Source organism: Botryllus schlosseri, chromosome 12 (assembly GCF_051294905.1).
Source record: "Botryllus schlosseri isolate E-star chromosome 12, Bs_hap1, whole genome shotgun sequence".
NCBI lineage: Eukaryota > Metazoa > Chordata > Ascidiacea > Stolidobranchia > Styelidae > Botryllus > Botryllus schlosseri.
Window position 1 is genome coordinate 12,890,070 of NC_137247.1, and position 12,259 is coordinate 12,902,328.

The window sequence follows — 12,259 nt, forward strand, 5'->3', positions numbered from 1 at the left end:
AAGCTCTGAAAACCCTTTGTGGATGACTGGCAACATTCTTTCCCTCAACGGCTACTGTTGAAGCCGATATTTCCCAGATTCGCTGGGCGAGAAATGAATTTAGGAGAAACTTGGCTGACCTGAGTTTGGAAGCACTGTTACAGTGCAAATGATTTCAGTCTATTCAACAGCTGTAACAATCAGATGTTGAGCGTGTTTGTTAGGCTTTTCTTTCTTTTTTTTGCTTATAGACACCGATTCCGATGGATACTGCACATTTTGTGGTTTCGTTTGATATAATCAACCTATGAAATCGTTAGGTTTTTTCTTCTTATTATTGTTTGGTGGCACTGATTATACCTGGATGCTGCACATTTTGTGGTGTCTTTTGACAAACTAGCCCAAATAAAGCGTTTTTGTGACTAATTCGAGGCTGAAACTATCTATTTAGAGGACGATGCCAAAACTGCCAAAAATAAAAATCGAAAAATGCCAAAAATAAGTTATTTTTGGCAGTTTTGGCATATGCCAAAAATAACACGGCCTGGTGAATAACTGAATGTCCATTGTCCATTCGGCCCAACAGAGTTTGCACTTTTGCGCCTTCTCGGAATTTGACAAGGTCACCGACGTGGTGCTTATGGGGACCAGAGTGAAAACTCAACACTGTAGTTGTATTACTACAATATGATATATTTACATTATCTAAATTTGCTGTCTTGAGTGAATCTTATTACTTGAAAGTATATTTTTCTTACTAGAAATATCTCTAACAGCTGAAGGATTACGCGAAAATTGGTAGGGACCAAATACATTCTGTGGACCCAGTTCTACCATTACAAGTCAAGGAAAGGCTGGTGTGTGCTCGCTTTTAGCGAAGCGCATAGAAAAAGTATCAACAGCGCCACGCATCTCTGGAGCCCTACGCAACAAGCGGGCTAAGGCAATCGATATCATAATAATCTGACATATCCAATGTAGACTACTTAGACGTAGCCTACATATCTTTATCAGCTGAAGGATATTGCGCGAAAATGAATAGGGACCAAATACATTCTGTGGACCCAGTTCTACCCTTACAAGTCAAGGAAAGGCTGGTGTGTGTGTTGTACCGAAACGCAAAGAAAAAGTATCAACAGCGCAGCGTTTCTATGTGGCGCGGTTGCACATTGCTATTGCCGCGACGTCAGCTGATCCCACTCTCGCCGCTCGGCCGCATCCTTGCTCTTGAGCTAGTCTCTCGTTTCGCCAGACAGCATTGTTGCGTCACACTGCCAATCTACTCGACAATGAATAATTGGGGGCTGATTGTTGGGGTTCCAGGGCCGCGAGCGGAATTAAATTTATATTTTCGTAATCAGTGCAGAGTCAGCTTTCGATTGATATCGGATTCATCAAATTTAATGCTCGGCAAGCCGGTCAAAAATCACCGTCAAATTGCCTGTAGCCAAATGGAAACTGTGACGTGATACAATTTCATTGAACCGTGCGATTTGCTTGTGTCGACACCATATAGGACACTATGCTCGAAGTCATGAGCAGCATAGCATGGACCATTATCAGTAATCAATTTGTCGCAGATTCCATGACGTGCCATATGTGATTTTAAGCGGCGAATAACTGCTGTAGAAGTCTGTGAGGTTAGTCGATCTACCTCAAAATAATCCGAGTAGTGATCAACTGTAATCAAATAATGTTGTCCGTCTGATTCACATAAATCGCTACTAATTATTTGCCAAGGACGTCCTGGTACCGTATGTGAAATCAGACTTTCCTTCTGTTGGTTGGGTTGGTGTAAGCCACATGTGGGACAGCTTGATACGAAGTCCGTAATAACGTTAACCATGTTGGGCCAATACAAACATTCACGAGCCCGGCGTACACAACCTTGAATTCCAACATGACTGACATGAAGTCGCTTGAGAATAGTGCCTTTTATGGACGACGGTATGACAATATGATCACCCTTCAGAACGATTTGATCCTGAAATGTCAACTTCTCTTTAAAACAGTAGAAATTTCGAATTGATTGGGGTACCAGCTTATTGGCTTCATTCGGCCACCCATGTTTTCTAAAAGAGATTAACGTGTTCATGACAGAATCAGATATTGTTGCTTGGCTCACCATGCCGAGCGTGGAGCAGCTGGAGCTTGATACCGGTATATCATTCAACATGTCGATATGTGCAATCTGTTGAAAGATATCAAACACATCAGCAGTTTCTGCGTCTTTGGGTGACTTCGGAATGTACGCACGACTCAACGTATCCGCCACAAATAATTGTGATCCAGGCTTGTATATCACCTCGGAGTCATACTTTTGGAGCTGAAGTAACATGCGCTGTAACCGTTTTGGTGCATTAATCAGACTTTTCTTTGTGATCACTTCCAGAGGTTTGTGATCGCTTTCTACTGTTACAAATCTGCCATAGACATATAGCTCAAATTTTGGTTCTCATATACCTAGTACCCTCTGTTACACGGTGAACACTGTATGAAATTCGAGAGAATGGTTGTAAAAGAAGTGCGTTATGACGAGGCATATATTTTATTAAAGTTTATTTGAACTTATATGGAACAAATGAATTTAACACAACCAAAATTTGACGCGTAAGCGTAAAGAAAATGGTAGAATTGTAGAGTGAAGTATTCTGAACTTGAAGTTATTAATGTAGAATACGTGTACCAACAATACTTGCCAGAAACAAACAAAGTTGACGAGTGGAATAAGTTGTCGGCCATTTTAAATAAAGCGGAGTTTGAGGTCGACAGCGGTAGCCTATGATTCACGGCAACCACATATTTCAAAATAACGGTTAGCGCTTGATGTGATGCGAATTCAGGAAGTTATAAGGAGTCAAATTTCATAATCGCTGCCATACGGTAAACTCGATACCAAAGAGATGCGATTACAATAACTACTCACGGCACATCAGTAGCCTAAAGGAAGCTGATTGTTAGGCCGCCGATGTCACAAACTACTGTTATGATCATTTATGGATCAAATACGGTAAGACGAGTTTGAATAAAATGCATTGATCACAAATCAAACACCATCCCATCTTAACGCCTTTTTAAACTCCGCAATTTTGCAACTATTCGGTGAAAGAAAACATAAAGTTAACTCGACGTTGAATTTCAATAAATTCACCTCAGGAAAATCAACAATAGTCCAGGATTCTAAACTCGCACTAAATTCGGGTGATCAACGCCGTGTGTTAACAATCGTTGGCATATGATGTCGCATGTATTTGACACAGCGCGCAAGAATATATGTATTCTGGTTTCGCCCGTACAAAGAAGATACAAATTATTCGTGCGGTACTCTCTATGCTATAATTCAGTTTAGGAGAGCCTCGAATGAATTTCGTGTGCGCATAATGAAACAACAGCGCCCGCTGGCGACCTAAAGAAATATATGAACAAAAGTAATTAAAGTTAATAAAAAAGGGGGGCTATTTGTGATGCGCTAGGTCGTCGCTTCGACCAATTATGGGCCAGCCAAGCTAAGGTCGTACAGGGTATGCCTCTGACGCCTAAAAATACTAGGATCCCGGAGTTCCAGCTAGGCTTCGCATGAAAACCCGAATTGAAGAATTCTTGTTGTTAGACGTTGTTGTGTGTGGGTTGCTGAGTAAGCTTGTAAAAGGACTGACAACCCAAAGGTAATGTATTTCCCTGAGCGGGGGAAAGGTGATTGCAGCGAGCGAGGTACTGCAATGTATTGGGTTGGCACAAAATCAAAAAGAGCGACCGATGTTTCTATCCAAATAAGGAGCCGAGGCCGAATCGTGACACTTAGTCATTTCTGCTCGTGCACGAAGTCGTTATAATGGGTCATTTATAATGATGAGGGAGATTAACTCGCACACGAAGCTGTGCCATTTTGGTAGCTGATAGAGCCGAAAACAATTAGTTAATGGCCGCGGCTGCAGCACGAACTGTGATTCATAAAAAGATTAAAAAGAAAATAACTCATCACGAACTGGGCCCGAAACTTATAGCCAGCTCTTGGCAGGGAAGTCCTTGTTTGTTTTTGAAACAGAAATGCATATAAGCAGCCTCGAATCACCCATCTATCCAGTCCAATTCGGACTCCAACACGAAGCGGAGGAATTGAAGCTTAGACAGACCGCATCTACGCACGGACGAGACTGGCATTGTTGCACCGAGGTTACGTCATTGAAGATCAGAGCGTATGTAAATCTAAGTTTATTCAGTATTTGATTCAAGATAAATGACCAATTAATTTGTCCTACACCCAGTTGGCAAAGTGTAGTGACTTTGCATCATCATGCAATCATGCATACTTCGAAAATTCAATTTGGCTTGAATGATGACTTGACGGTACTTGGCTGGGCTCGGGTCGAAATGTGTAATGTCTCAAGGTGACTCGTGACTCGAAGGTAGTGGTTTGATCTCCACACTGTTCTGAGGTCACAAGAGTTTATGGTTATAGCTATTCTGGAACACAGTGCAACTGTATAAAAAGTGATAGTCGTTTTGAATTCAAATAAAGGGAACGCTGAAAGACAGAGAGGGTCCGAATTATATGACAATTGCTAAAGAAAAGAAAAACTGACTTATGGATGATATCAGCAGAGGTGGTCAAATTAGTCAAGAAAGCTACTCAAGTAGAAGTAGAAGCAGTGACGGAAAATCTACTCAAGTACAAGTATAGAAGTACTTCTTCAATAAGCCACCTAAAACTACTTGAAGTAGAAGTAGAATTAACTGACTTTAAATCTACTCAAGTAAGTAAGTAGTTTTGAAAACACTCTTAATTCGTTCGCATGGACTGTCAAAAGCTGCGAATTGAGCTATGCGGCACGTGCAGGGAGCTTGATTCGTATTGATGCATCCCAGGAGGTATCAATTTTCGACATAATAAGTTTTGTTTCGCATCATGGGATGCAAATTATAGTATTGATATGAAGATGCAATACTTATCCTTTGTTTACTAGAGCATCCCGTTTTTAGAGAATATCATGGGATGGCGCCCTACCCCATATTATAAGGCCCCAAGTTTAGGCGAAGAGCAATACGTAGAAAATGTATCGGATACGGTAACATCACCTTGCGTGATTATTATACGTTAATAACAAATATGGTGGATCGCAAAAGTTATGTTTAGTGTAGGCTAGTTTTATTTTCGGAAAATGGAGGCATTACTACACATGTGTTTATGCTTTAACATCTATGAAAGTAAAAGTATGATACTCGCAATTAAAATGAAATACAAATACCACTTCTAAAAAGCGGATAATATATTTCCTGTACTTTGTCCACAAAGCTTAAAAGGTCATCTGCTAAAACAGGTGTAACGTTCGAAAAAGCTGGATTTTTCAGATTATCAAGACACGTAAGGGGCTGCTAGATTACAATATGATAGGTAATTGCTATATTGCGAAAAGGTAGTTTCAAATGTTGTGGTGGGCCATATTTACTGTGATGAAATATTTGATATGGGCGACAATGCGGTGTGAGAGGAACCAAGCAATCCGATATCTAAATTACATTCACTGATTCTTTCATGAAAACATATTTGTCACTCCATCACTACTATGCGCGAAGTGCAATAAAATTTCTGGGCTTTACTTGACGTTTATGAATATTAAATGTTGGTACTCCATGAAAACAGCCGCGGAATTCCTCAAGTTATCGTTCGTATTGGGGGATTAGACTACTTCTACTTGACAAACTGAAAATAGCAAAAAGTAAGTAAGTAGATCACAAAATATCACGAAGTAGAAGTAGAGAAAATCAGATCTACTTGAATAAGTACCAGAAGTAGAGGAAAACTACTTGAGTGATTGCAAAAAGTAGAAGTACTTCGTTGCTGACCACCTCTGGATATCAGTCATATTCTGTTGTAATTCGAATGGGTGATGACTAGGGCGATTTTTTTTGACATGTCAAAAAAAGTCAAAATTAGGTCAAAATTGTAGCGTTAGGTCAAAAAATGTCAAAATTCTTTAAAAAGTTGAAACTTTTTTGCAACCTGCATTTCGTTTGTATCGTAGATTTTGCACTGTCGGTGAACTTATTATTTGACATTTTACACTTTTACAGCTTGTAGCCTACTTTATAGGCCTACCGTTGTAGACGGCCCATTGTCTGCTAATCGTGAATCATAAACATTCAAATGAAACAAATAGGCTGATGTGGTGTTTGGTCAATGTGCCTCAATATCCTAACTGAAGCAAGACTGTATGGGCATTGCATGGTTCTTATATCAAGAAGCGCATGATGAAAAATTGTGATGTAGATAGCATTTTCAAAATGAAGCAACACGGTGTGTCACCAGCAGTGTACGCACAACTTCAGTGCTGTCAGCCAAAAAGGCAACAACTGCTGCTGTTGATCGTTCTTCCATTCTTGGCAAGCTACTTAGTAAGGACAGACACTTTCTACCCGAGAATGTAGGAAAGTATCTTTCGTTGTACTACAACAAATTTTAATCATTTCTACCATAATTCGTGCTGTAACTACTGGAATTCTCCATAGGGCCAGATTTCGTCGAAATACTAGTTTTTTCATGTAAAAATATGTCAGTTTTCAAGCCAAAAATGTGTTTTTAGGCCAAAATACTTCATAAGGACAGACAGTTCCAACCAGAAATGAAGATAAGTAGTACAATTTTCACGTTAGGTGCGAAAATACCTAATTTGCATACGTGAGGTCAAAATTTGGTCAAAATTCAGTTTTTTTAGGTCAAAAAAGTCAAAATTTTGATTTGTTAGGTCAAAAAAGTCAAAATTTTGATTTGTTAGGTCAAAATCTTCCGTTTTTTAGGTCAAAAAAAAATCGCCCTAGTGATGACATATGAAATCCTTCGCGAATATTGCCGTTTGTTCTCAAACATGCGCAGTATATAGTCCTAGTCGCCATTGATGAAACAAAGAAGGCTACACCATATTAACACATTTTATCGATAGTATTCAAAACGGATCATGCTTAACGGTATTGATCCATATCTGCAGAAACCCGCTCGAATAATCAATACGAAAAGTATGTAATTCATTTACGCGAAAATTTGAGTAGGACAGTTAGTATAGTTTAATTAAAGTCCAGAGATACTAATGTCTAGAGATATAAAAGCAGGAAATGACGAGTGCTTATGCCGCGTTTAGTCAATCAGTTTTAATAATATTTTCATCATTTCAAAACACCACGAAACTGCGATCCAGGGCAGTAGTACTAACTATCCTGCCGCGTGTATAGTAATTGGCTGCGACAGATTTGGCGAGATGAAAGTGTCTAGTTGAAAGTGAGCCTGACTCCAGTCAAGATTTGAATATGCCGAAAAACACTCTATTATTTCGTGTAAGCTTACATGGGCCGAACTAGGACCAAGAATTAGTGAGGATGAAAAATAATCACTAGCAGCGATAAAGTTTCCGTAGGGTATGTTGCGGCGTTGTAAATGTGTGGTATCGCAGTGCGCCAATTGTGCCGTTCGCTATGCATATTTATGCCGACAATAAGGCAGGTGCCTTTGTACCAAGATATTCCATGGTTTTGTCAGCATTTTAGAGCATTCTTGTTTAGTTTTTTTGAGGACAATTTACCTCGCTGACGTAAGATGAAACGCACTAACTCAAGAATAGCTTCAGAAATATACCCACTTGTCGCATTAAGTAATAACAAGGACAAAGTCAAATTGGATTTATTATTGGTACTGCCAGCAGGCGACTCGAACCAGGCTTGGACAACTAAATAATTCTAGTCGTCTAATCTCACGGAATTAGAGCGAAATGCCAGTAATCTAATTCTAATTTTAACATAATTTGAAAAAGCTGTGTAGCTCTAAATCTCATCTAATTCGGAAAAGCTGAAAATTTTCTAGTTGTCTGGGTCTGACTCGAAATGGAAATATATTTAACTATATCTGAACGTCACAAGCGCTACTATTCCGGCAAGGTCAATACACTCAATACCATTCTGATCAGGACGTCAATGCCCCTGTGGAGACGCTGTAAATGGTCACGGAGCAGCGAGCCAGTTCGTTGGCTACTGTGTCCATTTTGTGTTGTCATGTGTATCGGGGCCTTGTGTCGATTTTACGTCCTAGCGCTGAAGCGCCAGTATAGTTGCCGGCTATCTAATCGCAAACAACAATGTCAACGGATTTCAAATTGCTACCTCGGTACCTTGGTGGTAGACCCTGGAGAAGACCGATATGCTTTCCAAAACGATTAGGGCTACTAAAATAATGGATCGATACCTTGGTCTTTAGACCAAGATATCGACAGACTTTCCAAAACGTTTTAGGCACCAACTACAATAAATACAGAAATATTATATAACCGGAATTACTAGGCCTATAACATTAGGAATACTTCAGGCCAGTACTGCTAATATAAAGACCTTAGAAAAGTAACCCATGGTTGAACTTATCCACACATTCGTTTTTCGAAACTGATGTGTCGATGATGGAATATGACACTAGCCTAAAACCCGCTTTGTCCGCGTATTCACTTTACGAAGTGAATGCGCCTGACGAGCGCCATTTTGTCGTATTGCAATCATGACGTGTATGAACTATGAAGTTTACTGTATTGGCAAAAATCAATCTGCAAAAGGGTATTTTCATGGGAGGGTTTACTATGACGTATTATTGCAACGTGACGCCTATCTTTCTTATATTGTTCAAGTACTGCATCTACCTAATCTTTGACATTTACCATCATATTGCTTTAAGATGACGCTAACATGTCTTAAATATAGGTATAAGTTATGAACATTTAATATGAGAATAGTTGGTTGTTACTGCAGTAATTTAATAGCGAGTACTGCAACTGTAGGTATTAATAAGGCGTCATAACTGACCCCGCCCCTATACTAGTGTCAGGACCCTTCACCCCAACGGGACAAAAGTTTGAAAATTTGATGTGTAATGGACCATAGGACAATAGAAACATGGGTATTTAAAGACCTCTTGGGGTAAGGCATTGGAGCATATGTGAGTTCGAAATTCGCGATAAGCCTAGTCTATTGCCTATGAAGCACGATATATACGAATGAATAAAAAAGCTTAAGCACACCAATACTGGAAATTAAGGAATATAGCATGATTACAATTAGGATATTGGTTCACATATGACTATTATAAGTGAGATGGTATCATTTTGTGCTTATCTGGGACTGTGTCGTATGCATGTTAAGTGTTAGCTATACCATCAGTTTGCTTAACCAAAAATGGCGCCACCATTTTTTCATGTATGCGAGCTTTTACAGTGAGCCGAAGTATGACTGATATATGTATGCATATCTATGCCATGTATGATGTCCACATGAATTGTACACTCAGTTGTAGTATCCAATTATTGCATATAAAGACGACATCGGTGCGTCCGCTAGTTTCGGCGAACTTGTGACTCTATGCCAATGTAAATCCACCAGTCTGAAACAGAGCCCCAAACGAAGCATCCAGTAGCAGACTATATCTAGAAAACCGGACATTGACGGAGGCATTGCGGAAGGGTTTGACGTCTTTTGAGATTTAAGGGTGATTTTCCGATGTCCCTCTGAAAAATGTTGACATGCTATTGATTTGGTCGGCTGCTTGCCGCAGTTGCAAAGTATACAGAAATAAAGCAGTGCGATGAAATGGGAGCGACTGCTAACCGAAATCGCAAAGTATACAGAGATGGAGAATCTCGATGAAATTTGCTGGAATCGCTCCATAAAGCCGATGAGCTAAAGATACAAAGAGCCAAGAACATAGAGGTATTGCATTCGGAATATCGTTACGACTAACCCTCAACAAACCCAGCGTTCTGTTGGACTTGGAATGCCCGATCTCCGAATCGACACGCAAGTACTTGATGATCCTAAGTAGTAACGACTCAAACAAGGGGTCAGTTCCTGGACTAATTGCAGTTTGATATCTGCATCTGGAAGACTGGGGAACTCTTATGAACAAGGTGGTCGGCAAATTGGTCAACTTGAACTCTGTGTGGTATTGTTTTTTTGTGGCATCTATTGGCATATTTCTTGTATATTATATGCATGTATATTGTCGGCAGGAAATACCGTCACATTTATGGTGTAAACACACCTTGGAGTATTGAACTGTTATTAATCATGCATGAATATGGGTAGGTTAAATCTTGACTCGTGTTGTGATTGACGTATGTTCCGTGTGCCAACTTAACCGAGTTTTGCATAGATACTTCATTGCTGTCTGCATGATAATTATTGGAGTATGTTGGTTGAATTAAGCCAAGGGGCTTGTCTATTGTATGAATAGTTTGAGCCGCTGGACCTTCCAAGGTCACTGCTTCGTTCGATCAATCTACAACCAATGCTTCAATCAACGTCGACAAAACCGGGTTGTATAAGGGGTGTGGAAAAATGTGGAAAAGCCAGGAGATGGGGTTGAGCTCTGTGAAGTAAATCGAACCAAGTGTGGAATACTTGTATGGCAAGCGCCATGAAGCTACACTATAATCAAATGGAGGCACCAACTGGTCTTCTGGGGCTCAGCGTCATTTCTTGGCAATTTCAGTGGACGGGGGAGAGTCTGAAGACGAACACATCGATTACCTCCTTACTATCTGCGAACGCCAATCTATGAAAAGAAAAGATCGTCGAAGGATCACAACTGGGGTTTTCTGCGCCGACACGGGAAGCGTCCTCAAATTGAAAAACGTCGTAGAAACCTAATACCCGCCAAGCTGGGAGGAGCGGCAATCTATAGACACGAAACTACGTGATATAGGTGACTCCTCCCACGTTGACTCCTTAGTAATAATCAATTTCAACGGACTATCGGCTCCATTTGCGATCGAGAAAGGAGACCTCTCGATATTGTAGGTCTAAAATGGATTGATCATGTACAACAATTACCAAACATAGCGACTGAATTTGAATCTCCGCCTAATGCAAACGAAGAGTTGTCTTTAGTAACGCTTCATGACGGGATCTCGTGTGATCAACGGGACGGAACCAAAGTCGGAAGCAGTCTTCGCGACACTGTAACCGATGATGGGTTGATGGAAGCTGCAAATCAGATAAGCGTCGAGCCGGTACGTTGTCTGTGTCGCCGCAGGCCGTTGCCGCTGGCGCAAGTGTCGAGATGGTAATCACCACTGGCGCGAAATGTGTCGAGTCAGGAATCCCTGCTGGCACCAATCATAAATACGCCGATCTTACGACGGCAACTGTCTTAACTTGTTTCCCAAGAGGTCAAAAATACGGGAAATCCCTAGTGTTGGGTCAGGTAGCCCCTGCTGGCACTAGTCGAGAAAGTGTCGGGTCAGTTAGCACTGCTGGCACTAACCAAAGATGTGTCGAGTCAGGAATCCCTGACGGCACCATTCAGTAGACGTCGAGCGTGGAATGCCCGCTGGCGTAAATAAGGACCTGCACGAGAAAACTGTTCCTGAAAGCTCTCGTGGATGCACTTGTCCGAATAACTGTAACAATTCGGCCCATAGCCTGCATGCGACAGCAACAGAAGACGTCGAGCGTGGAATGCCCGCTGGCGCAAAAGAGGACCTGCACGAGAAAACTGGTCCTGAAAGCTCTCGTGGATGCACTTGTCCGAATAACTGTAACAATTCGGCCCATAGCTTGCATGCGACAGCAACAGTAGACGTCGAGCGTGGAATGCCCGCCGGCATAAATAAGGACCTGCACGAGAAAACTGGTCCTGAATGCTCTCGTGGATGCACTTGTCCGAATAACTGTAATGATTCGGCCCATAGATGCATGACGACAGCCACAGTTATGAGTAATTTCCCAAACAAAGCAGCTGTTACCGGCTAACCGGACACATGTCCGGTCATGACCGGCAAGGAGTCTGGGGATTTTAAGATGCACGTCTCCCCAGAAACGGGCCCCGGCGGCGACCGAATCCGCCGGCGTGACGGTAGGCGTGGGCACACGCCGAGATCAGAGGTCAGATTGAATAGGTTGGGAATCCCCGCTGACAACGAAGAACCTCGCCCTCTCTCCACCAACACCAAAACCCCGTTCATCACGAGATTCGCATTGGGCCAATAACTGGCCCAATTACTGTGTAGCCTAACCTTACAGCAAGACACCAGTCCCAGCGTGAAGACGGAACTCGAGAAAGTCTCTGTGCACAATCGGTAGCACTGGCGAAACTGTCATACAAACCTCCGGACTTTTGACTGGCCTAGAAAATATCGCCATTCCTGAAGGAGTCTTGACAGCCGTTTATGATCCATTTGCTTCCGAACTTGATAGCCTGCGGGGCCAACTCAGCGCCCCCCCAATCCATGAAATACCAATGCGACATCGGACGTAA

General features: G+C 41.6%; 1 protein-coding gene and 1 long non-coding RNA gene across 3 annotated transcripts in view; both read left to right on the forward strand.

Moving 5' to 3' along the window:
* LOC145452044 (ras-related protein Rab-18-like) overlaps positions 1-12,259 on the forward strand; it is a 220,346-nt gene that overhangs the window by 75,297 nt on the left and 132,790 nt on the right. The window lies entirely within an intron of this gene.
* On the forward strand, positions 5,811-10,037 carry LOC145452052 (uncharacterized). Its single transcript, XR_013919181.1, has 2 exons — positions 5,811-6,692; positions 6,723-10,037. It is a non-coding gene; the product is annotated as an uncharacterized LOC145452052 (long non-coding RNA).